We start from the raw sequence: 21,988 nt of genomic DNA on the forward strand, positions 1-21,988 counted from the left end.
CCATGGGGTGAGGAGACACTCCTGGGATTCACTGAAGTGGACTCTAGGCTCTCACACTCATGGTTGTCTGTCCAGAGAATTGTGTTTTTCCCCTTTATGCTACCCCTGGATTTCCATCTGAGAGATGTTCCTGTGAGATGAACCTTTCCTAGACTTGGGAGGGCAGCATCGAGTCCTTCTGGAAATGATAGGGGAGGAAGCGCCTTAAAATAGGTTCCCACAAAAGGGACCACATAAACCCTCTAATCCCATAGATTGGTATTTCCATCAGATGAACTTCAGATAAGCTTCAATGAGATCCACTGAAGAAAATTTTATGATTTGAGTGGTAGAGATGGTGGAAGTTAAGGGAAGTCAATCACTTCTCAGAAGGGATTAAAGCTTCTCTAAAGTGAAAGAGATGAAGGGATATTGATGGGCTAAGGATATAATGCTTGATAATTTTCAGTCATTTGATCTTATCTAGGCCTGCGTACTTGCCTTTTCCCCCTGCAGATCCTCAAATCGACTTCTCCTCGTCTTCCAGATTTCAATGTCTCCTCCTCAAAGAGGGCTCACCTGACTAACCTCTCCTCACTCCCTAGCACATCACTTTATTTCCTTTCTAGAACTCATCATTATTTGAAATTATCTTGTTTGTTTACCTGTTTTTAGTTTATTTATTCAGCCATAATGTAAGCTCCATGAAAATATCCCATCTATATTTTCCACTGCTGTATCCTCAATGCCTGAGTAGTGCCTGCAGAACAGCAGATGTTTAATAAACATGTGCTGAATGATGAAATAAATGAATGGAGTGGATTGTGAGAGCTAGCCAAAGAAAGCTAGGTAAAATTGGAATGGGATGCATATGGCCCAGAAAGAACAGAAATGATAAGAAGAGGAAATTGGCACCAGTAACCAAAATCTCCTGAGAAATGGAAATAGAAAGTGAAAATAAAAGAACCGTATTTTGCTCAATGCCTTGCAGCTTTCATCATATTCAACAAATGTTTGTTAAGTATTTCCTATGTGCCAAGCATTATGCTAAGAGCTGCGGATACAAAATGAATGAAGTCATAGCATGGGGAGAATGAACGAAGAGGAGGGGAGAGGAAGTAACCTTATTCATCATTTAAGGTTAATCTCAAGTGTCACATCTTCAGAGGAGCCTACCTGACTAGCCCCATTCCTAAGGTCCGTCAGGTGCTGGCTTATCTTATGTATGCCTTTGTCAACGCACAAGCCTCTTTATTATTGCTATTTATTATTTTTATAATTACATTATATTTATCTCTTCTTCTGGACTGTAAAATCTTTGTCGGCAGGGACGATGTCTTTATAGCCACCATTTCTAGTATAGTGCATGGCATAAACTAAGGCCCCAATAATTGAGTGATTGAATATGAGAAAATTAGTCTTAGCTCTAAAAAAAAACTTATGGTAAAAACTGAAAAATTATTTTAGCTTTCTTAGGATTCTGTAGCCTTAAGTCCTCAAACATTTTAGGTGGTGAACTGAATTGACTTCTCTGAATATGTCTTAAGTTTATGCCAAAAATCACACAGTGATATTGAAGAAAGGCATTCCTTAAATATTCCAGTACCCAATTTGATGATTGCATATCTTGGCTTCTCCCCTGGTCTCCCCAGCTGCTGGGTGTCCAGCTGAGACGTACCTAACTTGGGTATTCTGCTTCCCACACCAGAGCTCTGATGTGGCCACCTGGGGGCAGTGCAGACTTGTGCATGGATTTCTCTTCTTCATTGTTCTTGCCTACAGTTTACAGTCCAGAAGAAGAGATACATATAATGTAATTATAAAAATAATAAATGAGGCTTGTGCATTGACAAAGGCATACATAAGATAAGCCAGCACCTGATGGGCCCTGGGAATGGGGCTAGTCAGGGAAGGCTTCTCTGAAGAAGTGACACTTGAGCTTAACCTTAAATGATGAATAGGACTTAGTTATGAGGGGTGGCGGGGGCGGGGGAGTCGGAGAAAGACAACAGAAGGAGACCACATTTCAGACAGAAAGGCCAGTGGTAGCAAATATGTGGAGGGAAACAAGGATGAGGGCAGGAAGGGCACAAAGGATAAGGAGAAAACAGACAGGGAGGGCTTTTTACAGAGCAGATTAAGGAGCCTACACCATTACCTTGTGGTGTTGCTGAAAGGTTCTAAGCAGGAGAGACATATAATCAGGTTTAATTCACAAATATTGTACTGGAAATTCCCACTGTGGCTCAGCAGTAACGAGCCTGATTAGTATCCAAGAGGATGTGGGTTTGATCCCTGGCCTCACTCAGTGGGTTAAGGATCTGGTGTTGCCGTGAGTTGCGGTGTAGGTCACAGATGCGGCTCGGATCTGGCGTTGCTGTTGTTGTGGTGTAGGCCAGCAGCTAGCTACAGCTCCGATTCAACCCCTAGCCAGGGAACCTCCATTTGCTGCAGGAGAATTGCACTAACAGAGCTGTAGAAGGTAGATTGATGTGACACATCTGGAGGCAAGGAGATCAGAGAAAGTAATCTATCGTTTCCTCTTTTTTTCTTTTTCTTTTTTTCAGCTGCACTTGGGGCATATAGAATTTCCTGGGATCAAACCTGAGCTATGTCCCACATGGTAGCCTCAGCTGTGGCAACGTTGGATCCTTAACCCACTGTGCAGGGCCAGGGATTGAACCTGCACCATCTCAGAGACAACGCTGGATTCTTAAGCAGCTGTGCCACAGTGGGAACTCCTGTCTCTTTTTTTTTCCTAATAGGTTTTGTAGAGATTATCAATTTTGTTAACTTTTTCATAGAACATACTTTAAAAATTTTTTTTGCCTTTTTAGGGCCGCACCCATAGCATATGGAGGTTCCCCGGCTAGGGGTCCAATCCAAGCTGTAGCCACCAGCCTACACCACAGCTACAGCCACACCAGATCCTTAACGCACTGAGCAAGGCCAGGGATCAAACCCGCATCCTCATGGATGCTAGTCAGGTTTGTTAACCGCTGAGCCACGATGGCTCCAGAACATACTTTTAATTTCACTAATTTTCCCAAGTTTTTGACTATCTTCTATTTCACTGATTTCCATTCTTACATTCATAATGACCTGCCTTTTGCTTACTCTGCATTTATTTGCTCTCTTTTTTCCTTGCTTCTTAAGGTGGAAATTTAGTGCATTTGATCTTACATCTTTCTTCTTTTTTAATACAAGAACTTAGAGGTATAAATTTCTAATGACTACATAACTGCATCCCCCAACTTTTGATATGTGGTTTTAATTATCATTCCCTTTAAAATATTTTCTGATTTCTTTTGACTTTTCTCTTTGCTCCATGAATTGGTAAAGAACATGTTTGCTTAATATTAAAATATTTGATAACTATTTTCCAGATAACTTTGCATTATTATTTTTAATATAATTCTGTTGTGGCTAAGTAATAGGTAAGACAGTATATTCTGTATTAGTTCAAACTTTTAAACTGTATTAATACTTATTGCATGGTTTAGCATATGGTCTATAGTAATGTTTATTCCAGATGTGCTTGAAAAGAATGTATAGTCTTTAGTTTGGGGAGGAGACTTCAATAAATGGCAATTGGGTCCAATTGGTTTACATTGTATTATTCATGAATTCTTTACTTATTTTATGGCTACCTGTTCTATCAACTACCAAGAGAAGGGTGTTGAGAACTCCAACTATAATTGTGTATTGTTTGTTTTTCCTTCCATCCACAAGGTTTTACCTTATGGATTTTTTTTTGCCACACCCATAGCATGTGAAATTTCCCTGGCCAGGGATTAAACACATGCCAGGGTAGCAACCATAACCACTGTAATGACAACACTGGCTCCTTAATCCACTGCACCACAAGAGTACTCCTTACTTTATATACTTGGAAACTTTGTTATTATATGAATTCACATTTAGAACTGTATTTTTTTAACAAGACATTTTATCATTAAGAAAGCTTCCTCATTATGGAAATAGTACAGAGGTTCCTCAGAAAACTAAATATAGAACTAGTATATGATCCAGCAGACCCACTCCTGGGCATATATCTAAACAAAACTATAATTCAAAAAGATACATGCATGGAGTTCCTGTTGTGGCTCAGTAGGTTTAGAACCCAACTAGTATCCATGAGTATGTGGATTCGATCCCTGGCCTTACTCAGTGAGTTAAAGGATCCCACATTGCCACAAGCTGTGGTGTAGGTCACAGACATGACTTGGATCTGGCATTGCTGTGGCTGTGTCATAGGCTGGCAGCTGCAGCTCTGATTTGACCCCTAGCCTGGGAACTTCTGCACTTCCAGGTGCGGACCTAAAAAGGAAAAAAAAATATATATATATATGCACCCGTATGTTTACTGCAGCACTATTCACAATAGCCAAGACATGGAAGCAACCTAAATGTCCATTGACAGATGAATGGATTAAGAAGATGTGGTATACATATACAGTGGAATACTACTCAGACATTAAAAAGAATGAAATAATTCCATTTGCAGCAACATGGGTGCAACTAGAGATTATCATACTAAGTGAAGTAAGTCATAAAGAGAAAGACAAATACCATATGATATCACTTATATGTGGAATCTAAAATATGGTACAAACAAAACAGAAACAGACTCATAGACATAGAGAACAGACTTGTGGTTGCCAAGAGGGCAGGAGGAGGAAGGGGGATAGACTGGCAGTTTTGGGTTAATAGATGAAAGCTACTACATTTAGAATGGATAAGCAATGAGGTTCAACTGTATAGCACAGGAAACTATATCTAATCTCTTGGGACAGACCATGATATAAGAAAGCGATTGGGTATGTGTGTATGTATAGATATATAAATATATCTATACATACACACATATATATATGTCACTTTGCTGTAGAAATTGACACAACATTGTAAATCAACTATACTTAAAAAAGAAGAAAAGTTCCTCTTTATTTATCCTAAAATCTACTTTATTAGATATTAATATAGCCACTTTAGCTTTTTTATGATTACTAATAGTATTGTGCCTATTTTTCTTTTTAAAAATGATTTTTATTTTTTCCATTATAGCTGGTTTACAATGTTCTGTCAATTTCTATTGTACAGCAAAGTGACCCAGTCACACACATACATATATTCTTTTTCTCACATTATCCTTTATCATGTTGCATCATAAAAAAATCTGGAACACTCCATGAATTGCGTGTCATCCTTGCACAGGGGCCATGCTAATCTTCTCTGTATCGTTCCAATTTTTTAGTATATGTGCTGCTGAAGCAAGCACCTATTTTTCACTCTGTATTCTTATATATGTGTATCTGTTATAAACAATATATAGTTTGGTTTTACTTTTTCATCCAATCTGATATTGGTTATATTTTGCCCATTTGTATTAATTTATTAATTTTCTAACACTATATAATAAATTACCACAAATTTAGCCGCTCACAGTTCCATATGCTGATGCAGTATAGCCAGATTCACTACTAAGGGTCTCACAGAGTTGAAATCAAGGTTTTTGGCTGTTTGCATTCTCATCTGGAGGCTTGATGAAGGAAGCGTTCGCTCACAAGCTCATTCAGGGTATTAGCAGAATTTAGTTCCTTGCAAGTATAGAATTGAATTTCCCATGTCCTTGCTGGTTCACAGTGGTGGCTCCTCTTACCTCCTGGAGGGCGCATGTATTACTTCTCTTGTGGCCCTCTCACACTATGGAAAATAGCAAAAGGCCAGCTGCAGAATCCCCCTCACATTTCAAATTACTCATTCCTTCTGCCACCAGAGGGAGAAAATTCTCTTAAAGAGCTCATGTGATAAGGTTAGGCTCACCTGAATAATATCAAAATTTTAAGGTCAACTGATTAGTAATCTTTTTTTTCTTTTTGCCTTTTCTAGGGCTGCTCCTGCGACATATGGAGGTTCCCAGGCTAGTGGTCGAATCGGAGCTATAGCCACTGGCTACACCACAGCCACAGCAACACAGGATCCGAGCCTCGTCTGCAACCTACACCACAGCTCACGGCAACGCCAGATCCTTAACCCACTGAGCAAGGGCAGGGATCGAACCCGCAACCTCATGGTTCCTAGTCGGATTTGTTAACCTCTGCACCACGACGGGAACTCCAATAGTCTGCATCTATTAACCTCAAGTTCCCAATCCATCCCGCTCCCTCCCCATCCCCCTTAGCAACCATGAGTCTATTCTCCAAGTCCATGATTTTCTTTTCTGTGGATAGGTTCGTTTGTGCTGTATATTAGATTCCAGATATAAGTGATAATCATATGGTATTTGTCTTTCTCTTTCTGACTTACTTCACTCAGTATGAGAGTCTCTAGTTCTGTCCATGTTGCTGCAGATGGCATTATTTTGTTCTTTTTTATGGCTGAGTAGTATTCTATTCTGTACATATATCACATTTTCTTAATCCAATCATCTGTCAATAGACATTTAGGTTGTTTCCATGTCTTGGCTATTGTGAATAGTGCTGCAATGAATATATGGGTGCATGTGTCTTTTTCAAGGGAAGTTTTGTCCGGATATATGCCCAAGAGTGGGATTGCTGGGTCATATGGTAGTTCTACGTATAGTTTTCTAAGGTACCTCCATACTGTTTTCCATGGTGGTTGTACCAATTTACATTGCCACCAACAGTGCAAGAGGGTTCCCTTTTCTCCACACCCTCTCCAGCATTTGTTATTTGTGGAATTATTAATGATGGCCATTCTGACTGGTGTAAGGTGGTATCTCATGGTAGTTTTGATTTGCATTTCTCTAATAATCAGTGATGTTGAGCATTTTTTCATGTACTTGTTGGCCATTGTATATCTTTTTTGGGAAAATGTCTATTCAGGTCTTTTGCCCATTTTTCAATTGGGTTGTTGGCTTTTTTGCTGTTGAATTGTATATAAGCTGTTTGTATATTTTATAGATTAAGCCCTTGTCAGTTGCATCATTTGAATTTTTTTTCCCATTCTGTAACTTATCTTTTTGTTTTCTTTTTGGTTTCCTTTGCTGTGCAAAAGCTTGTCAGTTTGATAGGTCCCATTGGTTTATTTTTGCTTTTATTTCTGTTGCTTTGGGAGACTGACCCGAGAAAACATTTGTAGGGTTGATGTCAGAATGTTTTGCCTATGTTCTCTTCGGGGAGTTTGGTGGTGTCTTGTCTTACATTCAAGTCTTTGAGCCATTTTGAGTTTATTTTTGTGCATGGTGTGAGGGTGTGTTCTAGTTTCACTTATTTGCATGCAGCTATCCAGACTTCCCAGCAATACTTGCTGGAAAGATTGTCTTTTTCCCATTTTATATTCTTGCCTTCTTTGTCAAAGATTAATTGACCATAGATGCCTGGGTTTATTTCTGGGTTCTCTATTGTGTTCCATTGGTCTGTGTATCTGTTTTGGTACCAGTACCACAGTGTCTTGATTACTGCGGCTTTGTAATATTGCCTGAAGTCTGGGAGAGTTATGCCTCCTGCTTGGTTTTTGTTCCTCAGGATTGCTTTGGTAATTGTGGTTCTATATAAATTTTTGGATTGTTTGTTCTAGTTCTGTGAGAAATGTCATGGGTAATTTGATGGGGATTGCATTGACACTGTAGATTGCTTTGGGTAGTATGGCCATTTTTACAATGTTAATTTTTCCAACCCAGGAGCATGGAATATCTTTCCATTTCTTTACATCCTCTTTAATTTCCTTGATTAATGTTTTATAGTTCTCAGCATATAAGTCTTTCACCTCCTTGGTAAGGTGTATTCCCAGGTATTTGATTTTTTCGGGTACAATTTTGAAAGGTATTGTATTTTTGTATCCCTTTTCTAATATTTCATTGTTAGTATATAGAAATGTGACTGATTTCTGGATGTTAATCTTATATCCTGCTACTTTGCTGAATTTGTTAACCAGTTCAAGTAGTTTCTGGGTTGAGACCTTAGGGTTTTCTATATATATTATCATGTCATTGGCATATAGTGACAGTTTTACCTCTTCTATTCCTATTTGGATGCCTTTTATTTCCTTTGTTTGTCTAATTGCTCTGGCTAGGATTTCCAATACTATGTTGAATAACAGCGTTGAGCATTCATGTATTTTAAATCTGTTTTACTTTAAATAATTTAGACCTGCTAGCATTTTTTCATATATTTGAAGGCCATTTTTATATCATGTGTGTGTTGTGTGTGTAAAGTCTGTTTAGGTTGTTTCTCATTTTTCTTTTTCTCATTTTCAGGTTTTTGTTCCTTTGCCACTCATTTTTTTTTTTTTTCTTTTTAGGACCACAGGTAGGTATATGGAAGTTCCCAGGCTAGGGGTTGAGTCGGAGCTGCAGCTGCCGACCTATGCCACAGCCACAGCCACAGCAATGCGAGATCCGAGCTGCATCTTCAGCCTACACCACTGCTCGCAGCAATGCTGTATCCTTAATCCACTGAGTGAGGCCAGGGATTGAACCCGCATCCTCATAGATACTAGTTGGGTTTGTTTCTGCTGAGCTGCAAGGGAACTCCTGCCATTCAATTTTTAATAATTCTTTATACACTAGGGATATTAGCCCTTTGTGGTATCCGCAGCAAATATTTTCATCCTATATATGAGTTGTGTTATGACTTTAAGGAATATTTTTTTCTGGTCATGAACAACGTTAAAAATTTTATGCAGGAGTTCCCATCGTGACTCAGTGGTTAACGAACCCAATTAGTATCCATGAGGACATGGGTTCAATCCCTGGCCTTGCTCGGTGTCTTAAGGATCCTGTGTTGCCATAAGCTGTGGTATAGGTTGCAATCACAGCTTGGAGCCTGCATTGCTGTGGCTATGGCTACAGCTCCCATTCGACCTAGGGAACCTTCATATGCTGTGGGTGTGGCCCTAAAAAGACGAAAGACAAAAAAATAATAAAATTAAAAAAATAAAAATTTTATGTAGTAAAGTTTATCAATTTTTTAATTAAAAAAAATTTTTTTTTTGTCTTTTTAGGGCCACACCTGTGGTATATGGAGGTTCCCAGACTAGGGGTTGAATCAGAGACATAGCCACTGGCCTACATCACAGCCACAGCAATGCCAGATCCGAGCCGCATCTGCAACCTACACCACAGCTCATGGAAATGCTAGATCCTTAACCCACTGAGCAAGGCCAGGGATCAAAGCCATGTCCTCATGGTTACTAGTCATATTTGTTTCCACTGAACCACGAAGGGAATTCCTATCAATTTTTTTAGTGATTTTTATTTTTTCCATTATACTTGGTTTTCCATTATAGCTGGTTTACACTGTTCTGTCAATTTCCTACTGTACAGCAAAGTGACCCAGTCTCTCTCTCTCTCTCACACACACACACACACACACATATATTCTTTTTCTCACATTATCCTCCATCATGTTCCATCACAAGTGACTACATACAGTTCCCTGTGCAGGATCTCATTCCTTATCCACTTCAAATGCAACAGTTTGCATATATTAACCGCAGACTCCTAGTCCATCCCACTCCCTCTCCCTTGGCAACCACAAGTCTGTTCTCCAAGTCCATGAGTCTTTTCTGTGGAAAGGTTCATTTGTGCCATATGTTAGACTCCAGATATAAGTGATATCATATGGTATTTGTCTTTCTCTTTCTGTCTTACTTCACTTAGTAAGAGAGTCTCTAGTTCCATCCTTGTTGCTGCAAATGACAATATTTTGTTCTTTTTTATGGCTGAGAAGTATTCCATTCTGTACATATATCACATCTTCTTAATCCATTCATCTGTCAATGGATGTTTAGATTGTTTCCATGTCTTGGCTATTGTATATAGTGCTTCAATGAACATACAGGTGCATGTATCTTTCCAAGGAAATTTTTGTCCAGATATATGCCCAGGAGTGGGATTGCTGGGTTATGCAGTAGTTCTATATTTAGTTTTCTGAGGTACCGCCATTCTGTTTTCCATAGTGGTTGTACCAATCTACATTCCCACCAACAATGTAGGAGGGTTCCCATTTCTCCACACCCCCTCCAGCATTTGTTATTTGTTGACTTATTAATTTTTTTAAATTGCTCTGAATTTCGTCATAGTTAGGAAACTTTTTGCTACTTTGAGGTTAAAGAGGAACTCTACTAATACATGATTTCTACTAATATATGATTTCATTTTTTACACTTAGGTCTCTAATCCACTTGGAGTTTATTCTTATGTATGCCATTAGTTACAGATCTAATTTAATTTTTTTCCAAATGGCTGTTAAGACCTAATATCATGTATTAAAAAAGTCCATCCTTGATTGAGTCATCTTTGACTCATAACTTGCCTTTATTTTCCCACCAGGAGCTATGTATTTTGAAGGCTTCCTCTTTAAATTACTTTACTTTAGGAGTTCCTGTTGTGGCTCAGTGGAAACGAACCCAACTAATATCCATCAGGACTCGGGTTTGAAACCTGGCCTTGCCCAGTGGATTAAGGATCCGGCATTGCCGTGAGCTATGGTAAAGGTGAAAGATGTGGCTTGGATCCTGCATTACTGTGGCTGTGGCGTAGACCAGCAGATACAGCTGCGATTCGACACCTAGCTTGGGAACTTCCATATGCCACAGGTGTGGCCCTTAAAAAAAGACAGAAAAGGAGTTCTCACTGTGGCGCAGTAGAAACAAATCTGACTAGTATCCATGAGGATGTGGGTTTGATCCCTGGCCTTGCTCAGTGGATTAGGGATCTCATGTTGCCCTGAGCTGTGGTGTAGTTTGCAGATGTGGCTTGGATCCCGAGTTGCTATGGCTGTGCATAGGCCGGCAGCTGCAGCTCCGATTTGACTCCTAACCTGGGAATCTCCATATGCCATGGATGCGGCCCTAAAAAAAAAAAAGTTTTTAGAAAGTTCCCATTGTGGCTCAGTAGGTTAAGAACCCGTTGTTTTCGTCAGGATGAGGGTTCAATCCCTGGCCTCACTCAGTGGGTTAAGGATCCAGCATTGCCTCAAGCTGTGGCATAGGTTTCAGATGCTGCTTGAACTTGGTGTTGCTGTGGCAGTGGTGTAGGCCTCAGCTGCAGCTCCGATTTGACCACTAGCCTGGAAACTTCCATATGCTACAGGTGTGACCCTAAAAAGAAAAACAGTTTTAATTTTTGATGAGGTCTAATTGACTTGGTTTTTCTCTGATTGCTTGTGCTTTTGGTGTCATATCTAAGAAACCACTGTCTAATGCAAGATCAAACAGATTTTAATCTTATTGTTCTAAGAGTTTTATAGCTTTAGCTCTTACCTTTAGGCTTTTGAACCACATTGAGTTAATTTTTACATGTGGTGTGAATTATGGGCCCTACTCTTTTTACATGTGGTGTGAATTATGGGCCCTACTTCATTGTTTGCATGCGGATATCCTGTTGTTCCAGTACCATTTGCTGAATGATCTTGGCACTCTTGCCAAAAATCAGTTGATTTTGGCCATAGAATCTTACAATAGAATGTTTCCACTTTCTCTCCTCCTGCCTTTTGGCACTTTTTCATATTTACTTCTAAATATGTTATGAATCCCATAATACATTGTTATTATTTTTTCTTTAAGCAGTCAATTATTTTTAAAGAAATTAAGATAGGGACAATCATTTATATTTACCCACATGGTTATCATTTCTGATGCTCTTCGTTCATATTACAGAATCAAGTTCTTCTGCCTGAAGAAGTTCCTTTACAGTTTTGTTTTGTTCTGTTTCTTTTTTAGGGCTATACCCATGACATATGGAAGTTCCCAGGCTAGGGGCTGAATTGGAGCTTCAGCTGCCAACCTATGCCACAGCCACAGCCACACTAGATCCAAGCTGCATCTGCAACCTACACTGCAGCTTGTGGCAATGCTGGTTCCTTAACCCATTGAGCAAGGCCAGGGATTGGACCCATATCCTCATGGATACTAGTTGGATTCTTAACCTGCTGAACCACAAAGGGAATTCCTGTCAGTTTTTGTCTTTTAATATCTTTATTTCACTTAATTTTGAAGAATATTTTTATTGGATATAGAATACTGAGTTAGGTTTTTTCTTTCTGCACTTTAAAAATTGTCATTCCATTGTTTTATGGCTTATACTGTTTGTGATAAGTCAGCAATTCTTATCATTATTACCCTGTATATAATGTATCTTCAGGTTTTTGTTCTTATTTTTTAGTTCAGAAATTTGATTACCACAGTCTTGACTACTTTAATTATGTAGTAAGTGTAGAAATTAGGTAGACTGATTTCCCTACTTTATTCATATTTTGAAATTGTTTTGGCTATTCTAGTTCCTTTGCCTTTCTATATAAATTTTAGAATAATCTTATCTGTCTCTACAGAAAAAAAAACTTGTGATATTTTGATAGAAATTGAATTAAACTGAGTTTAATTTGAGGAGAACTGACATCTTTACTATGCAATCTTGTAATCCTTGAAGATAGTATATTTCTCCATATATTTAGATCTTTTATTTCTTTTAACAGTTTGTAGTTTTCAGCATGGTTTGTTAGAGGTTTATCTCTAAGTAGTTTCTTTTTGTTTGTTGTTTTATGTATTTACAAATGGTATTGTAGTTTTTTGTTTTTGTTTTTGGCTGCACTTGTGGCATGTGGAAGTTCCTGGGGCAGGGATTGAACTTGAGCCACAGCAATGACAATGCCTGGTCCTTTACTGCTAGGCCACCAAGGAACTCTTAAAGTTTCATTTTGTGTGTGTGTGTGGGGGGGGATAGTATTATAGTTTTGATTTTGGTGTCCATATGTCCAAAGTCAGTATATAGAAATAAACTTGATTTTTGTATATCTTGGATCTTGTAATCTTGCTGAACTAACTTAATAGCACCATGATTTTTTTTTTGTGGATTCCTTGGGACTTTATACGTAGACAACTATATTGTATGCAAATAGGGACAGTTTTATTTATTCCTCTCTTATCTATATGTCTTTTCTTTCCTTTTCTTGCTTTATTGCAGTAACTAGAACTTCTGGCACTATGTTAAATAAAAATGGTGAGAGAAGACATCCTTGCCTTATCTTAGAGGAAAAGATTTCAGTGGTCATTGTAGGTATTTTATTATGTATACATAACATGACAGTCTACCGGTATCTTCATTTTACCAGTTCTGGTGGAGCGTAATAACTTTACATCCATTTACCTCTCTTGTTCATAATAACTGTTTGGGACATTAGGCAAAAAGAAAACAAGGGACTTCATCACTGTGTCTTTCCTCAGGTCCTGAGGTCCCTAGTCAGTCTGCTTTTTTCTTTCCATCTTTCAGTCTTCTAATATTTGTTTTATATGTAATACCCAGTGTTTTTAGCTGTACTTAGTGAGAGGAATAGAGAAAAGTACATCTGCTCCATCTTTCCAAAAGTGGAAATCCTAGATAGTTTATTTTTCAGTTCTTGAATTTCTATCTCTTTTATCATATTCACAGCTTCTTCTATGTCCTTGAACATATTTATAAAAACTTGTTTAAAATCCTTGCCTACTGTTTTCATCATACTGTCATTTTGGGGGTCTATGTATTGATTTGTTTTTTCCTTGTCACAGGTTACATTTTCCTGCTTCTTTGCCTATCTAGTGACTTTTTATTGTATTTGGATATTATGAAGGCTATATTGTTGAGTGTTTGGATTTTGTTGTCTCCTTCAATAGTATTGAGTTTTGTTCAAGCAGATAGTTCTTTTCCTTTTTTTCTTTTTCTTTTTGTCTTTTTAGGGCCTCACCAGCAGCATATGGAGGTTCCAATCAGAGCTATAGGCACTGGGCTACACCAGAGCCACAGTAACACGAGATCCGAGCCACGTCTGCCACCTGCACCACAGCTCATGGCAATACTAGATCCTTAACCACTGAGCAAGGCCAGGGATCGAACCCACATCCTCACGGATACTAGTCAGGTTCATTAACTGCTGAGCCATGACGGTAACTCCTCTTTTCCTTTTTTTTTTTTTTTTAAGTAGTTATTTACTTGAGGATTGTCTTCATCCTTTTGAGGCATGTTTTCAAGTTTTGTTAAAGAGGCTCTAGAATAATCTTTTTGCTATTGCTAGGTTATTGAAATTCCTAAGGCAAGATCTTTCGGGGTCTCCAGTGAATGCCAGGATGTTCAACAATGTCCCTTCACTCTGGCTTGTGGGAGTTTGAATATCTCCTACCCCAGTGTGATCTCTGGTAGTTGCTATTCTTTGTTCAGTCTAGTAGAATATCACCCAATACATGTAAAACTAAGTAGCTTAATATTAGTAGCAAAATAGCAAGGATTCAAGGGGATCCCTGTGTAGACATCTAGTGTTCCCTCTTTGAATAGATATCTTTTCCATGGTATGTCATCCCTAAAAAACCAGCTACCTCATAACTTTGAATTCTAATATTTGTTTCCTCGGCTTGGTGAGATCATCAGACTCTGTTTGGTCCCCCTCCCTATGCTGTAGCTGAAAATTACCTCCATGCAAAATGCAAGAGCAATCATGAGGTTTATCTTTTTTGTTTCCTTTCTCTCAGGAATCACAGTCCTTGCTGCCTATGTCCAACATCTAAAGACATTTATTTCATACATTTTGTCCTGTTTCATATTTTTTTATTGCAGAAGGGCTAATTGAATACTATCACTCCATTATGGTCACTGTGCAAATCCTGTTTTGTGTTTTGAAAAGACGAGTTTGGCTGCTAGAGAATGGATTAGTTAGGATGTAAGACTATAAGCAATAGACCTGTTGGAAGTCTATCTAGAGTCCAAAAAAGAGATGATGGACTAGTTTGGAAATAAGGTATATGAAAGAATAAGATAATGCTTATTAGTTAGAAATCCAATAGGTTTAAACAATGTTTTAAATAATTTTTTTGAAATGAAAAAAATCACCTCTTATTTTGCTTTCTACTTTTACAAGTATTCTTTTTTTTTTTTTTTTTTGGCTTTTTAGGGCCATACCCATGACATATGGAGATTCCCAGGCTAGGGGTGGAATTGGAGCTGTAGCCACCGGCTATGCCACAGCCATAGCAACATGGGATCCGAGCCGTGTCTGCTACCTACACACAGGTCACGGCAAAGCCAGATCCTTAACCCACTGAGTGAGGCCAGGGATCGAACCTGCAACCTCATGGATACCAGTCAGATTCATTTCCGCTGCACAGCAATGGAAACTCCTGTTAGCCTATGCTTAGTGTGGGAGACAAAGATAATTACTTTATTTTTCAGATGAATAAACTAATACCTGAATGGTGGAATCATTTGTCCAATGTTCAAGGAAACAACACTAGATTCCAGGTCTGCAGACTGCTAAAAGTTTTATAAGTGCTGCTTTCAAACTGGCTGGAACTATCATGTCAAATGACATGGGAGTCTTTAAAGTCTTTAGAAGTTTCTACTTATGGAAAAAATAAAGACTCCACTCAGGAAGTCTTTGTGTTGAAACTGAATGAATCCACTGTTCCTACCTAAAATTGGGCTCATTATTATCCTTGAAAGAATTAAACTTATTTTATTTGATGGGCCTTTCTTCAAAAGACTTATAGTAGGTCCTGGAAAAATGGATCCTATCCCCCAAAGCATGATGCTTCTATAGTACCCATAGCTACATAGATGAGAGGTTATTTTAATTATTAAAATGATTTAAAAGTCCATTATAATGGCCTTACAATTTCATTTTTGCTCTTATTTGTCACTGTCCTCTTGTAACTCAATGAATAACATTCTTTTGATTATTGTTTTATATTAGTTGCCCCACATAATCAAAAACCAAGACATGCTATAGGCAAAATTGTGGAGTCAGTGGATTTTGCTCCTCAACTTCATTTTCTTCCTACCCTCTCATCTTTTTTTTTTTTTTTTTGTCTTTTTAGGGCCGCACTCGCAGCATATGGAAGTTCCTAGGATAGGGGTCGAATCAGAGCTGTAGCTGCCAGCCTACGCCAACAACATGAGATCTGAGCTGCATCTGCGACCTACACCACAGCTCAATACAACACCGGATCCTTAACCCACTGAGCAAGGCCAAGGATCGAACCTGCACCCTCATGGATGATAGTCGGGTTCGTTAACCAATGAGCCACGACAGGAACTCCCTCATCTTTTTGTTGAGGCTGTTTTTCTTTCTTTCACTTACGGATAAGCAAAGTCTTTTTTGATCAAAAAGGCTGTATCACAACATAGTCATCAGACCTTTGCTTCAGTCCTACCCGGCCTTCTGGACTGGCCTTTTGAAACTTTGAGTAAAGTCTTAGGAGCAATAATAATAGTAATGATCTCAATAATGTAATAAGAGTTAGAGGAAATAATATATGTAGAGTGCATAGCACACTGCCTTGCACATAATAGGTGCTCCCCTGTTTCTTTTTTCTTTCATTTTGTGAACATGGATAAAGGTATGATTAGAATTGCTCTCAGTAGTTTCAGTGGGATGAATGGGCAGTGAAGGAGTCTAACATAACAGGAATCAGTTTACTTCTTTTCAGGAACCATTGTTTTATTCACATTAATCTCTGAGTTAAATTATGCTTCTTGCTTCAGTCCCTTGCAAGTGAAATGACACAGTTCCTCTTTCTTTTTTTTTTTTAAATATGGCCACACTCACAGCATATGAGCCAGGGATAGAATCTGAGCTGCAGCTGCAGCAATGGTGGATCCTTTAACCCACTGCACCACACCAGGGATCAAACCTGCCCTTCTGCAGAGACCTAAGCTTAACCCACTGTTCCACAGAGAGATGCAGGTTCGATCCCTGGCCTTGCTCAGTGGGTTAAGGATCTGGCGTTGCTGTGAGCTGTGGTGTAGGTTGCAGACGCAGCTCGGACCCCTCGTTGCTGTGGCTCCGGTGTAGGTCAGCAGCTACAGTTCCCATTAGACCCCTAGACTGGGAACCTCCATATGCCTCAGGAGCGGCCCTAGCAAAGACAAAACAAACAAACAAACAAAAAAAACTATTTGATTTTAATTGCATGGAAGATAATTGGCCCCAACTGGTTTGTGAAAGATTCAGAAACAAAAGAACAGCAAGGAAAAATAAATAATGATTCAAGAACTGTTTTAAAGCAAGACAATGAGTTTCGTTTTAACCTAAATTATTCCTTAAAGCACAATTTTCCTGCAAAGTAGGAAATATTTCAATTACAGTTTTTTAAAACTGCTTTGGACTTTTGGTTAAAAAGCTGTAAATATATCAGATTTTAATTTTTTATATTTTTTTGTCTCTTTAGGGCCGCACTTGGTGCATATGGAAGTTCCCAGGCTAGGGGTTGAATCAGAGCTGTAGCTGCTGGCCTACACCACAGCCACAGCAATGCCAGATCCGAGCCTCGGTTGTGACCTACACCACAGCTCACAGCAATGCTGGATCCTTAACCCACTGAGTGAGGCCAGGGATCAAACCCACGTCCTAACAGATACTAGTTAGGTTCGTTACTGAAATGACGGCAACTCCAATAAACCAGATTTTTTAAAGTGGTCTCCGATAAAACCTTAATTCTCTTCTTTATTAAAGGATTTTATATTTCCCTGTTCTTTGACTGAAGAGTCTCATCATTTAGGTATGAAAACATCTGCAAATGCCTTAAGTCTTGGATCAGTCTTAGCTTACAGTAAGTCTTAGATTAAACTGATAATCAGTCTTTCTCTAAAATCCCACTTTTATCAAATCTTTACTGTTATTCCCAGGGACCAGCAAACTTTCTATAAAGGTTTTGTGGACCATAAGGTCTCTTTAGCAATCACTTAATTCTGCCTTCACTGGAAAATATCTAGAAGTATATAAAGAAGTGGGCATGGTGGTGTTCCAATAAAACTTTACTTACACAAACAGGAGGTAAGCCAGATTTGGCTGGTCTGCCTGCTGACCACAGTTTGCCTACTCTTGATCTAATCAAATCCAAAAGCCTCACTCTGGCATCTCAGCAGGACATTTCATCATTTGTCTCTACCTAATCTTCTATTGTTCCTCAACATTTAAATCTAGTTTCAGTCTGTAAAGAAAAAAAATGTTGCCTGTGATTCCAGTTCTACGAGGATCAAGTTATTAGCCACTGCAGTCCTACGGACAGTGTACCCTGAGGGGAATACAGGATGGAGAGAAACAGGAAGCATTCTGTGCTTTGGCTATGCTGGCCTCTAAATAGTTAAGATATATATCTAAGGAAACATTTCAATGACTTCAAATTCTTGCATCTTCCTGTACATAGAAAAGCACTGAAATCATTAACTTAAGATGTCTGTTCTTCGTGATTAGCAGTAATCTTTTTATACTTGACTATATGTTTTTCCTAGCAACAAACTTCTTATATATCCTGGCTCCTCCCCTATCTCTTCTAAGCATTTCCTCTGAGCTATCTAAGAGGCTGTATCCCAGGCTATAGTCTTCAGTAAGGTTCCAGAATAGTATTTAACTAACAGCTTTTATGTAGTGCATTTTAATTTCAGTCTACAAGTGTAAATGTCTCCATATTTCTCCAATGCTCTACTCATTCCTGCCTTCAGGACTTTGCATATGTGGATCCCTCACCAGGAATAGCTTCGGCCCTTTATCTGCCTTCCCAAATCTGACCCATCCTTTGGGGTCTAGCTACACCTTTTTTATAAAGCCTTTCTGGATAACTCCAACAAACATTCCTCTTTCCCTTTACTCAATTCTTCATGACTATCCATACCCTGCCTGCCTGCCTGCCTTCCTCTCTCTCTCTCTCTCTTTCCTTCCCTCTTTTTTTCTCTTTTTCTGGCCACATGTGCAGCATATGGAAGTTTCCAAGCTAGGGGTCAAATTGGATCTATAGCTGCTGGCCTACACCACAACCACAGCAACTTGGGATCCAAGCTGCCACATCTGTGACCCACGCCTCAGCTCACAGCAACACTGGATCCTTAACCCACTGAGTGAGGCCGGGGATCAAACCTGTGTCCTCATGGATGCTAGTCGGGTTCGTTACCACTGAGCCACGATGGGAACTCCCATAGCCTTTAGAATGGCAAAATATTCTGAAACTTTCAAATCATTTAGTCAATTACAATAATACAATTCTACAACTTATATAGGTCTCTAAGTGTTTGGTTTAGACAAACTGAAATTTTTTTTTTTTGTCTTTTTAGGGTTGCACTAATGGCATATGGAGGTTCCCAGGCTAGGGGTCAAACTGGAGCTGTAGCTGCTGGCCTACACTGCAGCCACAGCAGATCCAAGCAGAGTCCGTGACCTACACCACAGCTCACGGGAATGCTGGATCCTTAACCCATTGAGAAAAGCCAGGGACTGAACCTGAGACCTCAAGGATACTAGTCAGATTCATTTCCACTGAGTCACATAGGGAACTCCAACAATCTAAATCTTGCTTTGGAGGGCAGGAGCCTATTCAGGGTTGGAAATAAACTTTCGATTTAGGGACCTTCACTTACTTAGGTGCCCTGTATTTATTATTACTATTTTTTTTTTTTTTGGCCACCCCTCGGCATATGGAATTCTTGGGCCAGGGATCAGAGATCGAAGCAGTGGTTATGACCTAAGCCACAACTGTGGCAACACCAGATCCTTAACCCACTGTGCCTGGCCAGGTATCAAACGTGGTACGGCTGATCCTGTTGTGCCACAACAGGAACTCCTCAGGTACCTATATTTCATTTTGTATTTATTATTCTGTATTCTCTTATTTAAGAAGGCCTCCAATTTTGTAGAAGTGAAACCAAGCAGGGCCCTGTGGGCTCCTGGGCACACAAGCCTTTCTGTGTCCCCCATTTCTTGTTTTTAGGGAATAAACTTCAGCCTCCAAGACCCTCCCTGAATTCCAAGGGTAGGTTCAAACAGTTGCTAATCAGAAAAGGGAGGGAATGGAGAGACCAGAGAGGAGCAGCAGCTTTGTTTTAGGGCAGGGTCCTGGTCCCTCCTCAAGGAATATAGATAACAGTATCTTTCTTTGAGTTCTTCTGCAGAACTAAAACCCCCAACAAATGGGAGGGTTTTTTTTTTTTTTCTTTTTAGGGCTGCACTTGCAGAATATGGAGGTTCCCAGGCTAGGGGCCAAATTGGAGCTACAGCTGCCAGCCTGTGCCACAGCCACAGCAATGCGGGATCCGAGCCACATCTGCGACCTACACCACAGCTCATGGCAACTCCGGATCCTTAACCCACTGAGTAAGGCCAGGGATAGAACCCATCACCTCATGGTTCCTGGTCAGATTCGTTTCCGCTGCACCACAGCGGTAACTCCCAAATGGGAGATGTTAATGAAGCATTCTTTATTCCAGAAGGAAGACCACCAGACCACTGAACACCAGCTTTTCTCTACCCTGATCCTTATCTGCAGCCCTATTTTTCAATCCCCAAACTATAAAACCACCTCTCAGTCTCTCCTAAGGGGGGGCACAATCTTTGAGGCATTAGTCTGCTGTGACCCTCCTTTGCCTGGCAAAGCAAAAAGCTATTTTTTCTCCTTCACCTAAAACTCTGTCTCCGCGTTTCTGTCTGGCACCAGTGAGCAGAGGTCGAGATCTGGCAACAGAAGCTTCTGGATTTTCAAAACCTGGATCTGTCCCTGGGCTCACTACAAGGCCTAGCACAAGGTTGGTACAGCACAGATTTCTTTGTCTCTCAATCTCTGTTTTCCTTGTTGGAATGCTTGCCTCCCAGGTTGTTGCATGAGGGAGAAATACGCATTTATCTTGTTTAAGTAACTGTTTTTGGAGTTTTTCTATAATAGCAGCTTAGACTTTCCACTCTAAACTGGTCACAGTAAATGCTCAAAAATATTTATTAAACTAATTGTGGCCATTCACTAAGAAATAGATCAGTGCAGACCTGCTATATAGAACCATTCAGCTCCTCATCTAATCAAAGTAATTGTGCTACATTTACATTTTGTAGAATAAAAAGTGATAGGATATATTTACATAATAAATATATATGTGGTTATAACTGCATTTTGTGTTTTGGGGAAGGCTATTTACTACTTTTTTTTTTTTTTGGTCTTTTTAAGGGCTGCACCTGCAGCATATGGAAGTTCCCAAGCTAGGGGTCAAATTGGAGCTGTAGGCTACCCCCCTACACCACAGGACAGCAACAACAGATCCGAGCCACGTCTGTGACTTAACACCACAGCTCACAGCAACACTGCATCCTTAACCCACTGAGTGAGGCCAGGGATTGAATCCGAGTCCTCATGGGTACTAGTTGGATTCATCACTGCTGAGCCATGATGGGAACTCCGAGCTCTTTTTTTTTTTTTTTTGTATTTTTGCCATTTCCAGGGCTGCTCCTGCAGCATATGGAGGTTCCCAGGCTAGGGGTCGAATCGGAGCTGTAGCCGCTGGCCTATACCAAAGCCACAGCAACATGGGATCCGAGCTGCATCTGCAACCTATACCACAGCTCACGGCAACGCCGGATCCTTAACCCAATGAGCAAGGGCAGGGATCGAACCTGCAACCTCACGGTTCCTAGTCGGATTCGTTAACCACTGAGCCATGATGGGAACTCCTCCGAGCTCTTTCTTAAAACAAACAAAAAAGCCCAGCTTTATTCAGACATAATTTATCTACCACAAGGTTCACCAGTTTAAAGTGTACAATTCACTGGTTTTTAGTATATCTAGAGGGTTTTGCAACAATCGCTATAATCTAGTTTTAGAGTATTTATTTATTTGTTTATTTATTTATTTATTGTCTTTTTGCCTTTTCTAGGGCCACTCCTACGGCATATGTAGGTTTCCAGGCGAGGGGTTGAATCAGAGCCGTAGCCACCAGCCTACGCCAGAGCCACAGCAACACAGGATCCGAGCTGCATCTGCGACCTACACCACAGCTCACAGCAACGCCGGATCCTTAACCCACTGAGCAAGGCCAGGGACCAAACCCGGGACCTCATGGTTCCCAGTCGGATTCGTTAACCATTGCGCCACAATAGGAACTCCAAGTTTTATAGTATTTGTATCATTCCCCCAAAGATACTTTATACCTATTAACAACCATTGTCACCCCCCTTACCCTTCTATGCACTCCCCAGCCCTAACCAACCACTAATCCACTTTTGGTCTCTGTAGATTTGTTTATTCTGGATATTTCATATAAATGAAA

At 39.8% G+C, this 21,988-nt stretch overlaps 1 protein-coding gene and 1 non-coding gene across 3 annotated transcripts in view; both read right to left on the reverse strand.

Moving 5' to 3' along the window:
- ASIP (agouti signaling protein) overlaps positions 1-21,988 on the reverse strand; it is a 185,404-nt gene that overhangs the window by 92,819 nt on the left and 70,597 nt on the right. The window lies entirely within an intron of this gene.
- Positions 5,153-5,260, reverse strand: LOC125123859 (U6 spliceosomal RNA). Its single transcript, XR_007134228.1, has one exon. It is a non-coding gene; the product is annotated as a U6 spliceosomal RNA (small nuclear RNA).

Source organism: Phacochoerus africanus, chromosome 3, assembly GCF_016906955.1.
Source record: "Phacochoerus africanus isolate WHEZ1 chromosome 3, ROS_Pafr_v1, whole genome shotgun sequence".
Classification (NCBI taxonomy): Eukaryota; Metazoa; Chordata; class Mammalia; order Artiodactyla; family Suidae; genus Phacochoerus; species Phacochoerus africanus.